The sequence below is a fragment of the Vombatus ursinus genome, unplaced genomic scaffold (genome assembly GCF_900497805.2).
Source record: "Vombatus ursinus unplaced genomic scaffold, bare-nosed wombat genome assembly UNPS02006779.1, whole genome shotgun sequence".
Lineage (NCBI taxonomy): Eukaryota > Metazoa > Chordata > Mammalia > Diprotodontia > Vombatidae > Vombatus > Vombatus ursinus.
The window spans coordinates 12,556,399-12,581,118 of record NW_020946557.1 but is presented as its reverse complement, the minus strand read 5'-3'; the positions used below and the strand labels follow the sequence as shown (position 1 = coordinate 12,581,118).

Below are 24,720 nucleotides of genomic sequence, written 5' to 3'. Positions count from 1 at the left end.
TGGAGAGGAAAGAAACTGGAGGCAAAGGAGATCAGTGGAGAGGCTGTTTCAATAATCGAGGTGAGAGATGATGGGGCCTCAACCAAGACGGGGGTTGTGAAAGCAGAGAGAAGGGCACAAATGTGACACGTACTATGGAAGTAGCAGGGACATTTGAAGCAGATAGTTTTCTGTAATATTTATCTTTATAAGTGCCTAAAGTAAGAAGTTCTGAAATGATTCATACTCATCTATTTTGGTGTTCCTTCACTCATGCTGTTAGGAAGTTCATCTATATGTTTTGCTCAGACCTTTGTCACTGTGTTTTTAACTCATCCATTAAAGGAAGTGGAGAACATCTGGTCAGTATCCTCAGTGTTTTTGAAAATAGTTATTAAAACCCTCCTCAGGCTCTTTTCAGTATATGCATATGCACCCTCCATCTGTCTCCCTGCCCCCCCACCCTCCCCCACCCCCCAACACATTCTAAATCTTAATATTTCCCCAGAAATTCAATTTTTGGAACACATTTTGTCATGGAAAGGTACCTATTAATATCACCTTATTTGCCCTTCTGTCTATTTAACCTTTGTTCACCTCAGTTTCCTCATCTATTAAATGAGGATCATAATAGTACCTACCTCCTGAGGTTGTTGTGAGAAAAAACTAAAATTATATATATAGCACTTAGAAAGCCTTAAAGTGCTATATAAATATAAGCTATCATGCATGCATTAATTATTATAACCCTATTTCAAAATAATTGATTTCTTTTAAAATCTTGTGTATTTTATTTTATGCATTTAAAAATTATTTTGGCAAAGCGATAATAGGTTTTGCTGGCTTGCCAAATGAATACATGATTCAAAGAACTTGAGAATTTCTGTCCTAAGGCTGATTCAACTTAAAATGATTTGATCCTACTTTTGAGTGTTGCAGGTCATTGAAAAGGTGGAAAAGGCCATGACAAATGGAAAAAATATCATGTAAATAGAAATGTCATGAAGTGACAGCATATGAAGGAGAGATTTGTGTCTAGCAGAGATCTTCCTCTACAAACCAGTGAGAATGAAACTTTAGAAATATAATCTGAAGAAGCTAGATATTTGTAATTATAAGGGGATTTGGATTGTGCTTCAGGAAAGTCTGATATGGGCAGAAGACAGGAAAAGTTAGCTTGAAATATAGAAAAAGGGGGGAGCATTCATTAAGCACCTACTATGTGCCAGGTACTATATTAAGCACTGTACAGATATTATCTCAGTTAATACTCATAACAACCCTGTGAAGTAAATGTTATTATCATTCCCATTTTACAGCTGAGGAAACTGAGGCAGATAGAAGCTAAATGATTTGCTCAGGATCACACATAGCTAACTAAGTATCTGAGGCTAGATTTGAGTTGAGGCCTTCCTGATCCCAGGCCCAACACTCTATTCACTATATCACCTAAACTTGGAAAGTGTTTTAATAAAATAAATTTTAAAAATCATTTAGAGGAATGAAATATCTAGAATTTCAATGTAAATAATGATAAAAGTAGGAAGGCTAGAGGAAGCATAACATTACTAAATCTCAGACTAAATTATTTTGATTGATTAATTGTCTAGACTCTGGAGTCTAGATTGTAGACTTTAGAAAGTGACGAAAAAATGTTAGCAATTCATATTAAACTTAAAAGTGTGTTGGTTCATACTTAAAAGTGTTCCCCTCCCCCAGAGAGACAGTGATCAAACATTTAACAGAATAAACCTACCCATACCTGGCTCTCTTCTCAACTGACATTATGCACACTTCTCTGAACTGTCTCCTGCTTCCTTATCAGATTACATTATAAAATGGCAATTATCCAAACTCTTTGAAATTAGTTAAAAAAATAGAAAACAGGATAAGCAAAAAATAAAGCAATTAAAAACAATAGTTGAGTGTTTGATGAACCCAGGAAGCTAAATAATTGGGAGGAAGGACTCTTGATTGGACGAAAATTATTGAGAAAACTAGAAACCAATTTGACAGAAATTAGGTTTAAGTCAGCATCTTATACGATATACCAAAAAAATCTCCAAATTGAAACATTTTGCAAGTCTTAAAATGGCGTACAAATATTATCTATCTTACTATCATTATTATTAAATATAAAAGGTCATGCCATTAAAAATTAAAGGAAAATAGAAGGAGATACCTTTTACAACTTTAGGGAACATTCTTAATAAATCAGGAGATAGAGATCTTAGAAATATATACAATTTTGAATATACGTGATTGAAATATTTTTATATGAACACAATAAATAATAGAACAAGGAGAAAAACTATGGCATAGGAAACATCTTTGCATCAAGTATCACCAACAAAATTCTGGTAGGCTCCGGGCAGCTAGATGGTGCAGTGGATAGAGGACCAGCCCTGAAGTCAGCAGGACCTGAGTTCAAAACTGGCCTCAGACCAAACACTTGCCACTGACTAGCTGTATGACCCTGGGCAAGTCACTTAACCCCAATTGCCTTAAAAAAAAGTTCTGGTGAGCAAAGTATCTAAAGAATTTACTCATATGTAAAGTTAACAATTATTCCCACTCAGATTAGTTGTCAAAAGACAAAAATTTTTAAAGAAAAATTGCAAGGTATCACCAACTATATGGGAAAAATACTCTAAATCATTAATAATTAGAAACACAAACTAAATAAAATATGAGGTTTCATCTCACATGATACAAATTGTCAAAGATGACAGAAGATTCAAATAGTCATTTTTGGAAGGGCAGTAGGAACATATAAGCACTAATATACTTTTGTCTCAGTGATGCTGCTACTGGGTATATGCCCTAAGTAGGCAAAAAAAATGGTTCAATAATATACCAAAATATTCATATTAGAATTTCCCTTTGTGGCAAAGAACAGGAAACAGCTAAGGATTGACTCAAAATAGTAGAGAATGTTAATATAATAGAATACTAGTGAACAGAAAGGAATGACAATTATGAGAACTTCAGAAAAAAACATGGAAAAATTGGTATATTCTGATACAGAATCAAATAAAGAGGGTTAAAAGACTACAACATAGGACACAAGGACTACAACAATACAAAGGAAAAGATCATTAAAAGGATACTAAACTCTGAGTATCAGAAAAAAATCAGTAATGATCCTAGAGAATAGATAATAAAATGAACTGCTAGGGGTATGCTGGAATCAGCTCAAACAAGCTTTCAGGAGCTGATTGACATATGCTCAGTGTGAGCATTTGCACTTTGGAAATTGGAAAATACAGGAGGTCAGGGCTTGATTTTTTGTTTTGTTAATGATCTAGCTTTAAGAAAGTGATGGAGAAAATATTAACAATGAGATTAAACTTAAAAATGTGCAGGCGTTTTCTTTCCTTCAGAAGGCCAATTGTCAAACATTTGTCAGCACACCACTAATACTTCCCTTTCAGCAAAGACAGGAGACTACTGCAACAGAAAATTGCATACATTATCAGATTGAACTGCTATTAATGACTGTTTTTGCTTGATTGGTTTTCTTTGTTACATGTGATATTCCTATTTGGGGGTCGGGCCTATAAAGGAGAGAGTATAAAACTCATTGTGATATAAAAACAAAAGGCCTCAACAAAAACTTATCTTAAAAAGTAAGAAAGAAATTTCATTTCTATCCTTGTCTAATGAAAGGGAATTCTCATTACAGAAGAGCTCTTTCAGTTCTACAATTGACAATATCCCTAAAAGTGAGAATTCAACAAATATTGATTAACTTCTCACAATATGTACTGCATTATGTTGGGCACTGTGAGGATACAAAGTTTGGATAAGATATGGTCCCTGCCCTCCAGAAACTTAAAGTCTTATAATGATATTTTCTGCCAACCAAAAAATGTAGTGAATTTGAGGTGATGGTGGGTTACCTGGTTAAAATGCTATAAGCTGAAGGCAATAGATTATTATCTCTTTGTAGATGACCCCCAGATCTATATATGCAACCCAACTCTCTTTCCTTAACTCCAATACTACATTTCAAACTAGGTGTCCTGCAGACATCTCAAACTTAATATGCCCAACAAGGAATTCATTATTATTCTCCCCAAACTCACTCTTCTTCTAAACTTGCCTATTTCTGTTGAGCTCATCACTATATTTTGTCATCCAGGTTTGTCAATCTTGATTTTTCACTCTCAGTCTCCCCATACATCTACTCAGTTGAAAAACATCGACATTTCTGCCTTTATGATATCTCTTGCATATCTCCTTGTCTCCACCCACATGGCCTGTACCCTAATTCAAGCCCTCATTACATCTTGTTTGAACTATTTCAATAGCCTCTTTATTAGTCTCAAAGACTCAATTTTCTCCCCACTCTAGGCAATCAGTCACACAACTTCCAGGCAAGAAAGGGAATATGTAGCAGTTTCAAATCTCCATCCAGAAAGGTCATGGAGGATGATGAATGAAAGAAGGGCCACTGGATTTGAGATTTAGGAGGTTATCGGTGACCTTTAAGTTTCATATTTGCAGGCTAATAGATGCTGTGTTGGAGTTCTTTTGTACTGCAAAGTGTAAAAAAATGTTGGAACTGTTCCAGAAAATCCAGGCTTCTGCAAGTATAGCCTTCCATGGACAGATTTGGCAGTGTCTAACTTGAGCTCTGCTGGAGCTATGCTAGCTTAAAATAGGAAATGCTTTGATTCAAGCAAGTGTGAATCCCAGTTTTGATGTCTTAATGTTTATAAACACTTTCTAGAGGATATTAAATCATCTCCTTTTGAATTCTCAAAATCTTATAAAATTTTGTATAGTCAAATTCAAGTTCATAAATAAGAATTCATCACAACAGTCCTTTATGAAGCCCTAGTAAAATTTCTTCCCATATGGATTCTACGTTACTATTTATTATACTCCAGGGTTCGATTTGCTTACTATTTATAGATATAGAGAATAGATTATAAAAAGGTAATTCATGTTTCCTGACAACTACCAACACTCATTTTTGTTCTAAATGTTTTAAAATTTCACTTCCTAAATATCACTTCATCTTACAGTTTTTTAATAACATCCTTAATCATGGTTTTCCTACAAGTTTCTTGTTTATCAAGAGCTAGAGGAGATCACAAAGATAAAATAGATAATTTCAACTGACTGAAATTAAAAAAAAACTTTTACATAAATAAAATCAATGCAACTAAGATAAGAGAGTGATTGGCTGGGAAAACAACTTTTCATCAAACATCTCTGATTAGTGTCTCATTTCCAAGGTACATAGGAAACTAATAAAAAAGAAACAACATCAAAAGTCATTCTCTGATGGATAAGTGGTCAAGTGGCATAAACAGTCTCAAAAATTGCAGACTATTAAAAAGAGAAAACATTGATCCAAATAATTAATAATAAGGGAAATACAAATTAAAGCAGTTCTGAGGTTTCATCCCATAGACAGAAAATTGAAAAAATGACAAGTTAATAAAATAGCTAATTCTGGAGAGGTTATAGAAAGACAGGCACACTGACATGCTATGGTTGGAACTGTGAAATGATCTAACCACTTAGGAGAACAGTATGGAATTCTAGTAAAAATAAGTGAATTACGCATCTATTCCCTTTGACCCAGAGATCCAGGAGTCACTCTCAGATAGGTCAAAGACAGAAAGAAATGTCCCACATGAACAAAAAGTATTTAAAGAAGCAAGTTTTATGGTAGGGAAGAATAAGAAACAAAATAGATTCCCATCAAATTGGAAATGACCTAATAAGTTGTAGTGCATGAATGGAATGGAATATCATTATGTTATAAGAAGCAATGAATATGAAGAATTGAAGGAATGGTGAAGATTTACATGAACTGATAATGAAATAAAACATGACTTTACTAATGTAAATAACATTCAAAATAATACATTTACATATGTAGATACATATACATATATGACTGTATATGTATGTATATATACATAAATGTGTCTATGTATAAATGTATGTATATATGTATATGTACATATATGCATACACATATGGGTTTCTTATGAAGTTGTCTTTAAATTGGTTTTATCTTTACTGCCTCTCTCTATTTAATGAGGCAATATTGCTCTTAGTCTTCCATCATTCTTCTGGGATTTTACAAATTAGTTTATATTAAAACCAACTTTTTACTTTGGCTGCAATGTTTCTCTAATTGGCATGCTGACTTAAGTTCTTTTAGTTTTTCATGAGGGCAGTTAGGTGGCGCAGTGAATAGCATGAAGGGCCTTGAGTTAGGAAAATTCATCTTCCTGAGTTCAAATGTGGCTTCAGACACTTATAGCTGTGTGACCCTGGACAACTCACTTAACCCTGTTTGCTTCAGTACCTCATCTGCAAAATGAACTGGAGAAGGTAATGACAAACCAGTCCAGGATCTTTGCCAAGAAAACCCCAAATGGGGTCATGGACAGTTGGACACAACTGAAATGACTAATCAGCAACAACAGTCTTTCTTGGTTTCCTATGACAATGTATGAATGTATGTATACATAATTATATAACTATAACTATATGTGTACATATATATCAGATAATTTTTATATAAAATTATCATTTGAGTTCATGCATTTTCTTCTGTCCATTTTTTTTATCATCAATATCTTATTCGAATAGTTCGGCATTAGGTTGTTTCAATTGTATGCCATATCTTTTTTCTTACTTTTATCCTTTCCTCTAACTTCATAGTACCTTTAATCTATGTTCTGTCAAGTTGGTGATTTGGTTGTACAGTCAGCCAATGATGAAATGAGTTTCACATCTCTAATAGGTTGTTTCCTCTCAAAATATATCATAAATATTTTTATGTTTATTTTTCCAACATTAAAATTATAATAAGAAGGAATTTTTAATGTTATTTGGAGCTCTATCTGGGGGCAAACTAAAAATGATTTTCTGGCTTCAAGAATCATCCTTCAAAACGAAACAAACAAAAAAAACTTCTCTCTACAATATCTATTGTCTTGATACTGATGAAGGCCCAAGCAAAACTGAAGAGAAAAAAGAAACAGAAGGAAACGGAAGAAGGTGAAAGCTGTCAGGAAAATCTTTTGAGATTCAAAGAAAATTGAAAAAAGGGAGTTCAAAATATTGTAGAGAGAGCCTGAGAAATTGGGGAAAAGGTATAACCTATAGACATTAAATTTATAAACTATATAATATAATTGCTTGCCTTCTCAAGGGCTGGGGGAGGGACTGAAGGGAGGGAAAGAATTTAGAACTCAAAATTTAAAAAAGTAATCATGAGCAAATTATATATTATAAAATGAAAAATGAAAGAGAAAGAATAGTAGGTTAAAAGTAATAAATACAGTGATAAGGAATAGCTTCTATTAAAAGTTTAGTTTTTATGCAACCTGTTCAGTGGCAAATGTTTCTTTGTACTTTATTAATTTCCAGAGAAAATTAACTAATTATCGTTATTGCTATTGTTGCTGCTGTTGCTCTTGCAGCTGTCATTATTGTTTTAACCTTATGTCCTTTCACTTTGTGATTTTCCATACAGAAGTTTTAAAGATTCAGTGAGAGAGGAGTTAAGTTTCAGGTCATAAATCTTGTACTAAATCTCCCATTTATACTCTGCCACTTGGTATTCTGCCCTTTACTGCTGTTTGTTACAAAAACAGTGAGATGTTTGTGCCATGGAGCAACAAAACCATGGTCCCTGGACTGCACAGATCAGATTTGCTTGTGTCACCCTTATTTTTGGTAGAGAAGGAAGATTTTATTTTGAATACATTGTGTCTATATATATATGTTTATATATGCATACATATTTATATATGTAGAGACAGAAATAGAATGGTGCCAAAGATATATATTATATAATGTTACATTTTATATTTATATATATATATAATCATATATTCTCCAAGTTTTTTGGACTTTCTCATGCCATTGAATCTATTCTGGTTTTCCATAGAAAATATTATTATGATTTTTGCAACCACCCCTTAAGAGAAATTTTTATTCACTTCTCCTTTTGAGCATTTGCTTTAAAAATGCAACAAGATAGAAGTAGAATGACTCCAGTGCCCTTAAATCTTGCTAGCCAATACCTTAACTCTGGGAAAACCTGGCTTGAAAGACTTGAAGAGACAGAGATGCAAAGAGTCAGATAAGAAAATTGGCACTGATTGTTGAGGACCAAGCACAGAAGTTTTAGAAGTCTCAAGGAAGATAAAGAATATTGCTCCAACTTGCAAAAACCCCATGCTGGAATCATAGATGTACGCTTAAAAGAAACCTGAGAGATCACCAGGTTCAATTAATTATCCTTATGGCTGAGGAAGCTATGATACAGAGAGGTGGAGTATCTTCCCCAGGTCACAGGAGTAAAACCACGGGGCTCGTGTACAAATTCTGTACCTTCTGACTCTAAGTTCAGCACTCATTTTGCTCTACCATCCTGCTATTTTCTGTTACTACAAACCCTGGCTAATCAAAATAGCTGCTCAGATAGGTGATGCAGGAATGAATTCAAATAGAGGCACCTTAAAGTCAGGAAGACTTGAGTTCCAACTACATCTCAAATACTCACTATCTATGGGACCCTAGGCAAGTCAGTGAAGCTCTCCTAGTCTCAGTTCCTTCATCTGAAAAATGGATAGCGTAATAATAGCATCTACCCCATAAAGTTATTTTGAGGTTCTAATAAGATAACATATGTATGCACTGGAAAGAGTGAATTTAGAGTCAGAGGACCTGCTCCAAATCCTGGCTCTGCTACTTATTAGACCGTGGGCAGTTTTAATCTCTGTGGGCCTGAGTTTTCCTATCTGCAAAATAAGAGGTTTGGACTAGGTCCCCTTTAGTTCTAAACCAATGATCTTATGCTGTTGAGGTAGAATGAAATAGCATTAAGAGAGCATGATTTGTTTCTAGCAGGCCCAGGTTTGAACCCCGGATACCAACATTAATTAGCTCTGCGACCGATGGTAAGCCACTGGAACTCTGAGAGTTGATTTTCTCCTCTGTAAAACAGGAATTTGAAATAGGAGTTATCCAGTAAAAAGTGTTGGATTTAAAAATAATTGTTCCATTTTGATATTTTAAATGTGTTTTTGATTTTGCCAAAAATGTTTTCTTACTATGGAAAGATCCCTTTGCCCAAGGTGACTTCTCATCTGTTAATGGATCTCTGTTGGAAGCCAGTCTAAGGAGAGGATAAATGTTGCTTGTGATTTTGTTTTCCAATCCCTAAAAGGGGAAGGAAATTTATGGTTGGGGGGAAATAGTTTCCACTAGGCTGTGTAAAGTGTTTTTTTTTTCCTCTTTTTGCCTCAAGTGGAGGCAGTTAAACGGCACAGCAGATGGAGAGCTGGGCCTGGAGTTGGGAACAGCTGAGTTCAAATCTAGCCTTAGGTATTGGCTGGGTGACCCTGGGTGAGTTAATTAACTTCCCTCAGTTTTAGTTTCTCCATCTGTAAAATGGGGATAATAATAACATTTAAATACCAGGGTTCCTTTAGGGATAAAATAATATTGAAGTACTTTGTAAAACTTAAAGCCTTGTATAAATTCTAACTACTTGCAATTATTAAAATACTACCGACTACTATATTATTTCTAGTATAGAGTCTTACAGATGGAGGAGAATTTAGGGATTATCTGATCCAACCTCTCATTTTATGGTTAATGAGACAGAAGCACAGAAAGATAATATGATTTGTCTAAGACCACAAAGACATTTAATTGCAGAGCAAAAGCTAGAATTCCTACCTCCTGGCTTCCAGACTAGGATTCTTTCTAGGACCCTATTATTTTGTTTCCTCAGACACTAATAAAGATGTTAAAAAGAATGTATGAATCTTACTCAATATGGACTATTCAAAGCTATTTCAAGCAATAGGATAAAGTGAGATAAAATGTTTTTTTCTTATATAGGGAGAATATTAGATAGCACAATTCAAATAAATCCAATGGAAAATTATTGAGTATCTACCATGCTCAAGGCATTAGCCTCTGGAGTAATATTAAGAAATATAAGGTATGGCTTTCCCTATAAAACTAAAAATCACTTTTAAAAACACACAGAGGTAGCAGTATTTGTGAAATTATTTTAGGTTCTTTAAAGACCACAGAAAGCATTTTACTTAGCAAGAGGTAACATTTTATCTGTGTATTGCTAAGGCATTTTCATGGTAGGATTTTTATGTTTTATTTTCAACCTACTGAGCTTTAGAGTAGGTCAACTAGGTGGCACATTTAATAGAATGCAGGACCTGGAGTCAGGAAGACCTGAGTTCAAATGTGGTCTGAGATACTTACGAGCTGTATGACTCTTGGCAAGTCACTTAATCCTGTTTGCCTCAGTTTCCTCATTTGAGGATGAGCTGGAGAAGTAAATGGTAAATCACTCCAGTATCTTTGCCAAGAAAACCCTAAATGGGATCACAAAGAGTTGGACATGATTGAAACAACTGAATAACAACTGGTGGCTCTGAATTCCTCTTAGGAGAATATTGCAGAATGTATCTGATGCTAAACACTGGCCTAGAAGAAGCAAGGGGTTTGTGGAAATCAAGCCTTCTAAAAATCTAGCAGTGGTACTCATAAAAAACAGACAGTAATTGCCAAAGCCTCACAGAATTTTAGAATTGGAAAAGAGTCTCAATAGTCATGTAGTTCAAACTAAACCCAAAGAAGAATCTTTGCCTCAACATAGTTGATAAATGGTTGTGTAGACTTCCTCTGTCGATGAAGAGTCACTTACTCCCACGGAGTCCATCTCATATTTGGATAACTCATGAAATTAAACATCTTTGCTTTTTCTTTTTAGTATGATTCTTTAGGAGTTTCTGGACATTTGTCTTTGTAAGGCAATTCTTATATTTCCTAGAATGGTCCTTAAGGACTTACATTTTCCTACATTACTGGCATGGAAAAACAGAAGGTGTGGATAGCTTCAAGGGGAGGGGATAACATTGGTGAATTTGCAGATGACCTTATTTTGTGGGCCAAATAAATTAATTTTGAGAAGTAGGAATGTCTTGGCAGCATGGTACAATGGAAATAACACTGGATTTGGAATCAGAGGACCTATTTAATTTCTATCACTTACTAGTTACTGACCTTTGCTGTCACCCAACCAAGAAGCAGGTTCCTCATCTGTAAACTGAGCATAATGTCTACACAATAACCCTGAGAACTTTGTTGTAAGAAAAAGAAACATTTTATATACTGGAAAACATTATAGAAATATTAGTTTCTATTCTTATTATTATCTCATTAGGCATGTAATACTTGAAACTATTATTTGCCCTACTTAGGTTTAGGTAACCAATAAAAGACAATAAGGTAAGTAACATTCTACTAGAGGTGTGAGAGAGGTAATTTAGCATGTTCAGAGGTAAGGAGGCAAGTAAAATACAATACACATATGTATATAATAGTATGTATACATATATAATATAAATATATATGTATAACAGTAATTTTAATAAGAGAGAACTAATAAGTAGGGGGAGATTCAGGAAAGGCTTTATATAGAGCTGTGCTTTGAAGGAGGGTAGAGATTCTAAGACATAGAGAAAAATGTCATGCAGGTAATAATTTTTTAAAAGTCATTTCATTTTTTGTCCAATCCAGTAAATAGGCATCCCATTTTTATTGTGCAGTGTGGACTTGCTTGCAGTATAAATACACATGAAAAAAATACTTAAACTCTCTTCTTCTCCAGCCACTTTTTTAAAATCCATAATCCAAAAGTGCTGTTTAACTTTCCTAGACCTCTCATAAAGTTGAGGAGAGGGATGAGAAAGGCCTCACATAATAATATCTTTATAATATATGCTTCCATGAATGGAAGCCAGAATTTTCAGTGTGTGTGTGTGCGTGTGTGTGTGTGTGTGTGTGTGTGTGTTTGCCAGCATACCTTGAGAGACATAATCAAAGTCTTTTTGTAACTATCAGTTATTCATTAAAAAAGGTGGTCTTTGAACCAATGAACTCATCCATAGAATTTGTTCATTATTTAAATTAAAAAAAAAACTGTAACAGTGTCAAAGCTACTCTTTGACACTTGGCTAGCTATCAACCACATATCTTCTAAGAGAGACTATTAGTCTTGCCTGTATGGAAGGTGCTTTTATGAGTTTCACAGAAATGCATGACTATGCACTGGCAAGCCAGCTGAAAACCTTTAGTTCCTTGGTTTCCTAACTCTCACAGAGAATCTCATCAGAAATGGTCTTTAAAAATAATAACTGCTTCATATTACATTTCATTTTGCTACCAAGTCTGCCTGGACCACTTTGCTATGAAGTATCAAGGAGTCTGAGAACAGTATATAAGTTTTCAAGTGTTTTGGTTCATTTTAAAAGGCATCAAAAGACATTTACATCATCAAATTTAAATTTCTTGAAATTCATGCTTTAAAAATGACCTGTGCACTTACAAAAATCTCTGAACTCAGGGTGAGAATTGTCATGCATTTTAACTGAGTTGCTTTTCATCTTTTAAAAGTATTTTATTTGGCTAGAAAACCAATCTTGAGTCAAAAGTTGAAAGGAGTTTCACCAGTCCTCTAACACAATATACACCCACATATAAGTCTTCTTCATAGGTGTTTGAAGACCTCCAGTGATTGGGAACCTATGGTCTATCAAGGTAGCATTAGCCTCTAGTATTCTGCTACAATAGTATCTGTACCCCAAATGAGTTTTTTTTCCTTCCAAGTCTGTGTCTTGTTTTAAATAACACCTGTTTGCTGAATCATGAAAACAGTGATATCAGATGTGTATCTAAAGACAACTTGTATGACAATACTGATTTGTATAAAAGGACCTTAAAATCAAGAAAATGAGTTCCTTTTTAGTGGTGAAATGAATAATTAAAGTGTGTGTGTGTGTGTGTGTGTGTGTGCATCTGTATCTGTTTCAATTTTTCTTTATTTCTTCTTGCCAGCTTTGAGGTTAAGGCTCTTTCAGGGACATAAATCACAGCTAAATAGGCATCATTACTCTGATTTGTCCATGGTCTACCAAAAAATGTGAGCTTATCTTTCTTTTGTTGTAGCACACTACATTGAATCACATCTATGCTTGTAGAGGAACTATGCCATAGTAGGCAATACTGGCCCTGGAATCAGGAAGCTCTGGGTTCACCTTCTACCTCAGACACTTACTAACTGTATGACCATGGGCAAGTTACCTATAATCTCCAAGTCTCAATTTCTTCATCTATAAAATAACAGCACCTACTGCATGGTGTTCCTATGAGGTGACAAAAAGGATAATTAAAGTTAAAGTGATTTTCAAACCTTAAAGTGCTATATAAATGTAAATATTTATCATCTATATATTTGTCATATTCTAGCTAGCAGACCTTGAAGGCAGGAGCTGGGTGATTTTCCATATCTTTTCTTTCACCATTTCTTTGTAGGATTCCTAGAACATAGTCACCATTTATGGAATGTTTATGGAATTGAATTGAAATCAACCATTTTAAAGACTTTTCTTCTCACTATTCTCTGACACCTTCCTTTCTTCTTCAGTGCCTATTGCAAAATAAAATTGGGACACTTAAAATGAAAACAAAAAAAAAAAACATTTCTCCAGCTAGAGCTGGAAAAAAAGAAGTGTCATTTTCCTGAAGAAACTGATGAGATACTTTCTACTCATTTGGAAGCAAGTAGAAACTTAAAATCTCCTTAAAGCAAGTGCTCACAAGGTTTTCATCTCAGTTTTTCAAACTCAAGGGGATCGGACAGCTCGGAGAAATGCCTAAACTTGTGGGTGCTCATTAAATCCAAGCCTGTTATAAGTTGTTGGGGTTTCCTAATCATCCCTCCTCTTTAGACTTTACGGTATCAGTTAAAGGAAAACATTCAGCCAGAGGGCAGGGCCTGGATAGCATTCATATTTCTACCAGCTGGAAATGAGAAGAGAGACACATTCCATATGGAAAACATTTAGCAAGAAAGGTCTGCAGTCAAGTTGTCTCTGACAATATCCTGACTTTGTAAAAAGGACACCACTAGTCACATGGTGCAAAAGATCTGACATTTGGTTGGGGAGGAGTGTTTTGGGGACACCAAAATGTACCATGTTCTCCCTTCCCATTGGCTTACTTTCTGATGCCTTGGCTTGCCAATTAAATTTCTCTTAATTTGGGCTTTTCTCAGTTTGCCTGCTTGTTCTTCCATCTTGCCTTCAGCTTTTACAAACAAATATAAAAATAAATTAGGACAGAACATAACTTTTACAAGCAAGTGTCTTAACATGTTCTAGGAATAACTATGGACTCATAAAGTTGTATCTCTCTCTCTCTCTCTCTCTCTCTCTCTCTCTCCTTTCTTTCTCTTCCTCTCTCCCATTTGTTGTGCTTTCAGAAGTGCTACAACAATAAAGTCTTTAAAATCACAGATCTCAAAATAAATATGGTAAATCCATAGCTTGCTTACCCAGCTTCATTCTTTGAACTTCAAAAAAGTAAAATTCAATTTGAAAATCTGAGTCTTACTCTTATCTGTAAGGATTTGCCTTCCAAGTTTTGTAGAGGTCCAGAGACTGTAGTTTGGAAACTTGGCACCCCTTCTAGTGTCACCAACTAGGATAATGTGCGGCAGAATGCCCCAGTTTTTCGACAAATACCTCTTTCAACAAGTACTTGGAGTTAATCCTATTGAAATATGATGTATAACCTCCCTTATCAGATAAGGGGTTTTGATAAAGTCCACAACAAGTTAAATTTCAAACACATTTTATAGAAAATGATTCAAGCACAATTTGGGGAGTTGATTTAAATATCAAGTTATGGAAAGTATTATGTCGATGTGCTTTTTGTTCCATGGGCACCTGCACTTTTAAAAACTATCCTAGACTGGAAAAGACAACTGAGAAGGTGGTGTTTAGATGGCCATGACACTAAAGTTCACATGAGTATCAGATAGAGAAATTGGTGGTGTTTATCCTGGAAAAGAGGTGGATTGGTTAAAAGGTGTATGATAGATGTCTTCAAGTATTTGATGAATAGTCATGTGGAAATAGTTAGGTTTGTTTTGATTATCAGAACTAGGAAAAAAGTGCATGGTAGTTGTAGAAAGATATATGTACAAATTGCCTAACAAATAGAGTTATTTACCTAAAAGCAAAAGTAGTCAGAAGAACTCATTGGAAGTAAAGGATTTTTTAAATTATATTTTATTTTTTTCCCAATTACATGTAAAAATTTGTTTTTAAAAATTTTGAGTTACAAATTCTCTCCCTCTCTCTCTTCCTTTTTCTCTCCCTCTCTCCCTCAATTCCCCTCTCCCTGAGACTAGCAATTTGATATAGGCTATACATATGTAATCATGTAAAACATATTTCTATATTAGTCTTATTGTAAAAGAAAACATAGACCAAAAAACCCCACAAAAATAAAGTGAAAAGTAAATATATTTAAATCTGTATTCACACTCCATTATTTCTTTCTTTGGAGGTGGATAGCACTTTTCATCATGAGTCCTTTGGAATTGTCTTGGATCATTGTATTAATGATAATAGCCAAGTCTTTCACACCTGATCATTGTACAATATTACTGTTATTGTGTACAATATTCTCCTAGTTCTGCTCACTTCACTTTGTATCAGTTCATATCTTCCCAGGTTTTTCTGAAATCATCACTTTGTAAGGATGTTGAAGTGTTGGTGTTTTTTTGTTTTTTTGTTTTTGTTTTTGGTCAAATACTTGCCTTATTTTCAGAGTCAATGGTTCAATTCATTTTGGGTGACAGGCTCAAAACAGCTGTAGGTTTCTAGGGAATGTAGACAATTTGATGAGACTTGAGTATCTCAGGCCTTCCAGAATATACTAAGAGTTCCAGTTCTGTGTGGCTAGTTCTTCCTTCTCTGCTCTGTTCCTCTCTCCCTTAGACTTTTTTTTTCCCCTAGGCTTCTAGCAATAAAAGAGCTTGCAGCCTCTTCCTTTACCCCAGAATTGTTGACAATGCATCTAAGAAAATCTCTTCACCTCTGATTCTGTGGATAAGGAACACATTTACCTGTATGTTTTTCAAATATTTCTCCCTCTGAATTTCATAATATAAGTGTTATAGTACTCTGGAAGCTTTCTTAAAGGTGTGCATTCTCTCTTCTTATTGATTGTGTCCCAAAGAAATTTACTAGTGAGATGTAATGATTGTTCCTAACCTTTGAGGCAAAGTTGCCACCTCCACTAACTGTCCTAATCTGACATATGGGCCTCCCAAGTGTATATGTCCTGGGAATATGATGTTAGGTCTCCAAAATTCTATTTCCTAAGCCTAATATCCCTGTGCTTCTTCCAGTATGCTGTTCCCCCAAGAATGCTTATTTTCCCCTTATTCTTCAGGCCAAGGCTCCCCAACATTTCCTGGGCTCAAAATCATAAGCAGAACTGACAGAGCAAACCAATCATGGGATAAATGGATAATGGACACCTTTGCCTGGACTAAGGGTTCATTCTAATCACTCAACTTTCATATGGCTAAGTCATGGCTCATACCTTGATCTTCAGAAGATTAGCCTATTAGAATCCAGATTCAGAATTAGAAAACAAACAAATTAAAGAAAATAAAAAACAAACATTTCTCTTTCTGAATTCCTTCTTTTAAAAATTTAATTTAAATAATTATTGATATCTTTTGTTTTGACATGCCCCTCATGCATTTCCAGATATTGTTCTCTTAGCTTCTCTAGTCAGTAAGCTATTCCTTGTAAAAAACAATTTAAAAAAAAAGAAAAAAAAGAAAGAAAAGAAAAAGAAATAGGAGCAGTTCAGCAAAATTGGCTAGCACATAAATTGAATCTAATGGTCTATGCATTGTTCCACATCCATAATCCTCTTCTACAAAGAAAGGAAAAAGGTACATTTTTTTAATCTTGTCTTCAGGGGTAATCCTTGTCATTATAATCACACAATTTTTTGTTTTGCTTTGCTTTTTGTTCTGCTTTACATTGACATTTTTGTCATTATGACAAGTGAATATTTGTTTATGAATATTGTTTTACTAGTTTTATATATTATGATTAGTTTTGCTTATTTCATTTTGCATCAATTAATAAGTTTACTCAGGTTTCTCTGTATTCTTCATATTTATCATTTCTTATGGCACAGTAATAGTCTATTATATTCATATACTGCAGTTTGGTTAGCTATTCCTCAATAAGAGTTGTTTCTAGATTTTATTTTTAAGTGGTTTTTTTTTTGCTATAATTAAAAAAAGTGTTTCTATAAACATTTTGGTGTATAAAGTGCCCTTTTTTCTGTCTTTGATCTCTATAGGGAAGTATTTTCCTAACAATGAGATCTTGGGTCAAGTGGTATGGATGTTTTAGTCACTCCCTTAGCATAATTACAAATTGTACGCCAGAATGGTTAAGCCAGTTCACAGCCTCATTAACAGTGTGTCTGACATCCTGCCCTCTCAGTAACATTGACTGATCCCAATTTTTTCATCTTTGTTAATTTGTGGAATGTGAGGTGAAACCCCAATGGTGTTGTGATTTGCATTTCCTTTATTATTAGTGATTTGGAGCACTGTTTCATATACATTTCTTATTTTGTGAAATGTTTGCTCATATATTTCGATGAGGTATCTGTTGGGGAATGGCTTTTGGTCATGTACATTTATTTTAGTTGCCTATATAGCTAATATATCAAACCCTTAACCAGAAATATTTGAAGCAAAGAGTTTTTCCCCAATCAACAACAGCTTCCCTTCTAACTCTAGTTGTGTTGAATTTTTTCATGAGACATTTTTTTCAATTCACATCATTTGTGTTATTTATTTTGTCTTTTGTGATATCCCCCATCTCAATAAGTTAAAAACTAGCCATAGCTGTGAAAGCCATATGATCTGGTTCTCTTTTCATTTCTTTTAGTATTGTGATCTTTAATATTCAGATGGCATAGTCATCTAGAGATTATTGTGGTATATAATATGAAATATAGGACTAAATCTAATTTCTGACAAATGACTGTTTGTTCTTTTTTTTTTTCATCAGTTGTCAAATAAAGTCTTCTTTTTCAAGTAATTTATGATTTTGGGCAACCGTACTTATTCTAATAACCTTTAGCCATGCAATATTCCAGCAACTTCTTCTTATATTCATTAATTTGATTTATGTATATTGAATACCAACAAGGCACTGTGCTTTTGGGGAGAGGCTACAAAGCAAATCATTAGAGTTTATTTTTATATATAGCCTTATGGTTACCCAGTATTTTACATATATACATATATGCATATACATATATACACACACATATAGATATAATATGTGTATAGACATATATTCTTATTTAATCCTCAAATCTCTCTGAAAGAGAAAGAAAAAAAAAGACTCATCTGCATTCCATTTCTCCCTTCCTTTTACCTCCTAATGAGTGATACAATCATTTAATTTTTGCCAGTCTACAAAAGCCTAGACTATCTGCCTTTTGAAGGGTTGTAAGTCACTAGCAATCCTGGGAACTGAATTTATTCCCAGCTTGGAAAAACTCGAAGCAATTATGGGATCAGAACTAGTTGGTGGCATGTTTTTTCCTATAGTGGTAGTTTTAAAATTTCTCTGGAGAGGGATTAGAGATAAAGAGTTGGAGAGAAAGAGGAGTGATCGTGGAAACTAGAGGACACTTTCCATGAGACTGTCTCTCAGTCTTGTAGGAGGCTCTAGTCTTGTCTCCTCCCTGATTTACCACTAGGCTTAGGAAGAGAATCCAGCAGGGAATGACAACTGAGAGAAAGTGTTAGAACCATGGTAAGCTCTGTTTCTTCCTTCTGTTTTATTATGGAATTCAATAGGTAGCATGGCTCATTATTCAGTGTTTCAGTTGACTACTGGTTATTTTCACTTTTTATAGACATTTTATTGGGATAGCTAGGGAGTGCAGTGACAGTGGGCAGAATGCAGTGCTTGGAGTCAGGAAGAACTGAATTCAAATCCTGACTTAGACACTTACTAGTTTTGTGACCTTCAGCAAGTTATGTAATCATTTCCTGCTTCAATCCTGATGAATAAAAGGGGTATACTAGTAATATCAGGCAGCTAGGTGAAATAGTAGATAGAGTTCTGGGCCTGGAGTCAGGGAAACTCATCTTCCTGAGTTCAAATTCAGTCTCAGACATTTAGTATCTGTGTGACCCTAGGCAAGTCCCTTAACCCTTCTCTGTTGCTTCATCTGTAAAATGAAATGAAGGAAATGGCAAAACACTTTAGTATCTTTGCCAAGAAAAACTGAAATGGGGTCATGAAGAGTTGGACATGACTGAACACATACAGTATTATGATGATCCAATGAGACAACATATAGCTAATATTATTATTGTTGTTGTCAGCTAAGTGATTTTTCGTTTTGACTTGTTTTGTTTTTTCCTGTAGAAGGTATAATAAAGGGGTGGTGGTGAGCACCTATGGATAATAGATTATACAAAATTCAACTGTTTGGGAGCCCATTCTTTGCTTAGCAATCATGAAATTCCTTGGGGCCTCAGAAAATTTTATTACTGTTATTAATAATAATATTTTTGAAGTTTCTAGCTTTGAAGTGAAAGAAATCCCATGGAAATGGGAACTTTTTCTCAGCCAAAAACTTTCATGGGATAATCTCACAATCACCAAGCAAATAGGTAGTTTTGTACCAAGGGCCTTAGCATTTTTTTTTCAAACATCCCTCCCCTTGACTTCAAAATGAGAAGAGTAGATAGGGCATATAGACCTCAAAAGAAAGTCATATCCTGACCTGGCTTCCAATGGGTAGAGATAGTTGAGATTAAAGAAAATCAATTCTCTGTACTTTCCTTGAAGGTAAGGGAGTAAACATCTTTATCCAAACTGCCTTCCACAGTGATGTCTGCTGGGTTCCACATTCATTCATTCATTTCTTTCATTCATGCATTCAGATGTGCAGCTTAACTAGGACCTAAAACTGCGAGAATTCCAGTCTTCTTTTTAATCAGAAAATTCAAACACTGAGGCCCAGCTGAGTGCAAAATGTTCTTTACTCCTTCCTCATTTGATTAAGTGTATGGAATCTGGCCATAAGATTGTTTTAGCCAAGAGAGTTGAATACTGCCTTCTCTGTGGATCACTAGCATCACCCCCTGAAATCCTTAAAAAGGACTGCTGAGCTTTTCAGACCCTAGGGATCTCTTCTTTGCAGTACTTCCAGCTGAAACAGAAAAAGCCCGACTCAACCCAGACTGGAGCCTTCTCCGGGATACCCAGATCCCACAAGGCAGCTTTTTATTCTGACTCTCAAATGGAATAGTTCTTTTCATCTTGCCCTTTTAGTAGGAATGCAGCAGACGGGGTTGTGTTCTTTTTTTTTTCCTCTTTGACATGTGTAATTGTCCTATTTGCTTACTGTTCTTTTCATCTATAGAATTGTGGGTAATTATTGAGATGTTTTTGATGTGAGCTTAGGTAGATGATTAAAATCTTGGCCATGGGGAATTACTTCACAAAACAGAATTATCCTTTGACTGTAACTTACCTGGGGTGAAAACTGTTGCCCTCAAATAACAGCCTCAACCTCTCACATGCCACAAGACAGTAATGCAACTGTAGAAACTCTATTGAACACAATCAATACATTTTAAGTCATTTAGACTTTGCTTTCCCTGGATTATCAGCCTCAAGATTTCTTTAGCTTTGAGGGTACAAAATTATCCACTAATAAGGCATGTTAAAAAAAAAGTTCAACATGTACCAACCAGTGCCATGAAAGAGCCCTTTGCTAAATAAGTTTATTAGACATAATTGTACGGCATTGCTCATCACTACCTGTTTTGACATGAGGGCAAACTTTGTCCTTTAAGCAATGCCTTCTCATGGGACCATCTTGTGTGGTCTTGTAGAGCTGAATTTTGTTTTTTAGTTTCAGTGGGAAGCTAAGTTGAAAATATCAGTTTCTATCATTCAAATCAGTTACTCAATCAACAAATGCATATTGAACGACCATTTTATGCTCTAAATTATTCTAGGCTTCACAAATACAAAATTCTTTATATTTTATAGTCTTTCCTGAGATAGGCAGTTTGGTACGATTGAAAGAGCTGGGTCTTGAGTCAGGCCCTTGCTTCAAATGCCATCTCTGTTACTTACCCCTTGTACGATGTTGGGCACATTACTTAATTTCTCCGTTCCTGAGTTTCTTCATCTGTAAAATAAGAGAAGCAGGTCAGATGGACTCTAAAATCCCTTCCAGATATAACTCTATGATCACAGTGTCTACGTTTAGGCAGCTAGGTTGCTCAGTGGTTAGAGCACACAGCCTGTAGTCAAGAAGACCTGAGTTTAAATCTGACCTTAGATATTTACTAGCTGTGTGACCCTGGGCAAGTCACTTAATGCTGTTTGCCTCAGTTTCCTCATCTATAAAATAGGGCTTACACACCTGGTACTGCTTATTATGTAATTACTATTTTAAAATTAGCTATTATTACTATTTGTATCTCTGATTTACTAACTAGAACACAGTAGGCACTTAATAAGTATTCATTGGTTTATTGATCCTATGGTCTTCTTTTATCCTTGTAACAACTTGGTGCGATAGAGCCGGGGACATTATTCCCATTTTTAAAATGAGGATCCCAAAGCTCAGAGAATCAGTTACTTGCCTAATGTCACAGCTAAGTAGTTGTGGAATGGAGACTATACTGAGGTATTCTAAATTCTAGCTCAGGGCTCTTTCCCTTATACTGTACTGCTTCCCCAACAATATCTTGGTTCTTAAATCACTACATTAAAGAAGTTTATCATATCATGGGGGAGATAATAATAGCCAGGAAACAATAAAGAAAAATGTAAGATTGTATATAATAAGTGCTTAATCATGGCTGGGTAGAAGTGTGGGAGGGCCATTAGCAACATGAAAGATGTGGGACTTAATCCTATCTTGAGGAAAAATCTGGGTAGGAGAAGAAAGGTCATTCAACTGAGAGTAGCATGAATGAAGTCATTTCCATTCAGATAGGCTAATATCATCTCACGATAATGTAGTGGGGAAAAAAAAAGCTGGATTTGGGGGATCAAAGACCAGGGCCTGAATTCTAGATTATCTCCTTATCCCCTATGTAACTCTGGACTGGGCAACTAGGTGGCATAGTGCATAGAATGCTGGTCCTGGAATCAAGAAGACTCATTTTCCAGAGTTCAAATCTGGCCTCAGATACTCACTAACTGTGTGACCCTGGACAAGTCACTTAACACTGTTTGCCTCAGTTCCTTATCTATAAAATGAGTGGGAGAAGGAAATGCAAGCCACTCCAGTATCCTCGCCAAGAAAATTCCAAATGGGGTCATGAAGAGTTGGGCATAACTGAAACTACTGAACAACAAGACTCTGGACTTGCCATAACTTCACTGGACTTCAGTTTCCTCACTCATAAAATAAGGAGGTTGGACTAGGTAATATGTCAATTCCTGTCTAGCTCTGAAATCATGTGACTAGGAGTTTTAACTTGATATCTAATGGCATAGAGAGCTATTAAAGGTTTCTTAACCACAAAAAAAAGTAATATAACATAGAAAGTATTATATTAAAATAAATCTAGCAGTTGCTTGAAGAATGGATTTTTTTTCAGGGAGAGTCTATAACAAGGGCAATCACCTAGGAAAGAATTAGAATAATTCAGGCATGAAGTGATTAAATTTCAGAGTAGTGTCAAAAGAGAGTCACAAAAGAATAGTGGCTTCCTGGTTATGAGGAATAAAGGTGTGGCATGAGTCAAAGACTTGCTGCATTGTGTGTTGGGTAATTGGAAGAATTGATATGGAAAAAGAAAATTGGGAAGAACTCATTTGGTCAAGTAAAGTAAGATGATGAGTACTGTTTTGGAATTAGTACCTAGTTTTCATATAACATATTAAGATTTGCAAAGTGTTTTATATGAATATCTCATTTGACTTTCACAGTCCTAATCTAGCGTTTCCAGCCATTATTTAGGGAAGCAACTCCAGTGCAAAAGAAACCAGCCATGCTCACTAACTGCCAAATAACTGACAACCACACGGTGGGCATGCCAACCTGGCTAAGGCATCCAGGCATCCTGAAGAAGAGACAGGAGGCAGCACGTGCCAGACAATTCAAACCATCACTACCACTTTGATCACCATCTCCCTTCAAAGCTTGATGGAGCTTTCTGGTTCCACGATCGCCATGGTGCCCGTGAAGAAATCTGTGATGAAGGGCGGCAAAAAAAAAAGCAAGTCCTTAAGTTACCCTGGATTGTACCCATCCTGTTGAAGATGAGATTTTGGATGTAGCTAATTTCCAGCAGTCTTTACAAGAATGAATCAAAGTGAATGGAAAGGCTGGCACCTCGGTGGCGGAGTCGTAACCATTGAGAGAAACAAGAGTAAGATAACCATGACGTCAGAGGCACCATTTTCTAAAAGGTATTTGAAGTGCCTGACAAAGAAATACTTAAAAAAGAACAATCTTTGGGATTGGCTGCAGGTGGTGGCCAACAGCAAGGAGAGTAATGAGTTACTGTACTTCCAGATCAACCAGGATGAAGAAGAGGAAGAGGAGGAGGATTAAACCCTCTTGGGTCTGGAAATGTTTTGTATATGATCTTGAATAAAACTTGAACAACAACAACAAAAAAAAACCTTGATGGAAGGAAAGAGCCTAGGGCCTCAGTTGAGCCCAAGAGCCTTGGGAATATCAGTGCTTGCAGACCAGTGTCCATAATCATCATCCTGGGAGGCAAATCATAAGGGGAGGCAGCTTGGCAATGGCTCCTGCAGGTGCTATAGACACAGCAATTTGGGATGCAGAGAAGAGGGTTCTCACCCCCATGATCCTGGACATTGTCAAATAGTTCAATATCAGAAACAGATATGATTTTATCAGTGGATAGGACGTTAAATAAAAATGCATTAATGTAGCTTTGTTGCTATCCCCTAAGGACCATGGTACCTTTCCAGCTGATTTGCTAAAACCATCCATATGTTTTGTCTCCTTTATTAAAATGTTGTCTTCTTAAGACCAAGGACTGTCTTACTTTTCTATTTATATGCCTAAGACTTACACAGTGCTTTGCACCTAGCAAGTGCTTAACAAATGCTTTATTCATCACTCCACAAAAAGCTGTGAGGTTGGTCATCTAGTATCAATGTTGCCATTTATTGTGTGCTGGTAGCCTTTGAAGGTACATTAATCCTCTAGTGCAACACTGTCACTTTAACAGCAGGCAAGAGAGAGGGAGAATGACTTGCCCAAAATCACACAAATGTTGTCACAGTGCTGTCACAGTGAAGAATTTATGTTCAAAACTTAGAGTCTGGGACTCAAGGTTGAGGAGAGCAATGGAGATAAAAATGTAGAAGTCATCAGTATAGAGATGATGATGAAAGTCATATGAATGAATAGATGCTCTAGGAGAAAGGGCATTGAGAGAGAAAAAGAGAAGATCAAGGACAGAGCCATAGAGAATGTCCAGAGTGAAATGAAAATAGCCAGAGAAGGAAGTTGGACAAAAATGAGAGTCTGTTCACCTCAACAAAAACCGAGGGTTGTCAAGAAGGGAATTTCCTTTAATAGTAATAAACAGACCATTGGATCTGGCATTCAAATATTTGTTGAATAGTGAGGTCTGAAAGGTATGGCCCCGTAAGCTTTGCTCTGACTCCTAGTTGACTTCCAAAGACAGAATTTTATGGTTGGATGCTTTTATCTTGGCTCCATTTCTACTGGACTCAGCCCTTCCCTCAGCCAGGCAGCTGTAGTGGAAATAGTGTTGTCCATGAATGTAGTTTGAAT

At 35.5% G+C, this 24,720-nt stretch overlaps 1 pseudogene; it reads left to right on the top strand.

Moving 5' to 3' along the window:
• Nucleotides 1–23,112: 23,112 nt before the first annotated feature.
• On the top strand, nucleotides 23,113–23,496 carry LOC114033064 (annotated as a pseudogene).
• The last annotated feature ends 1,224 nt before the right edge of the window (nucleotides 23,497–24,720 follow it).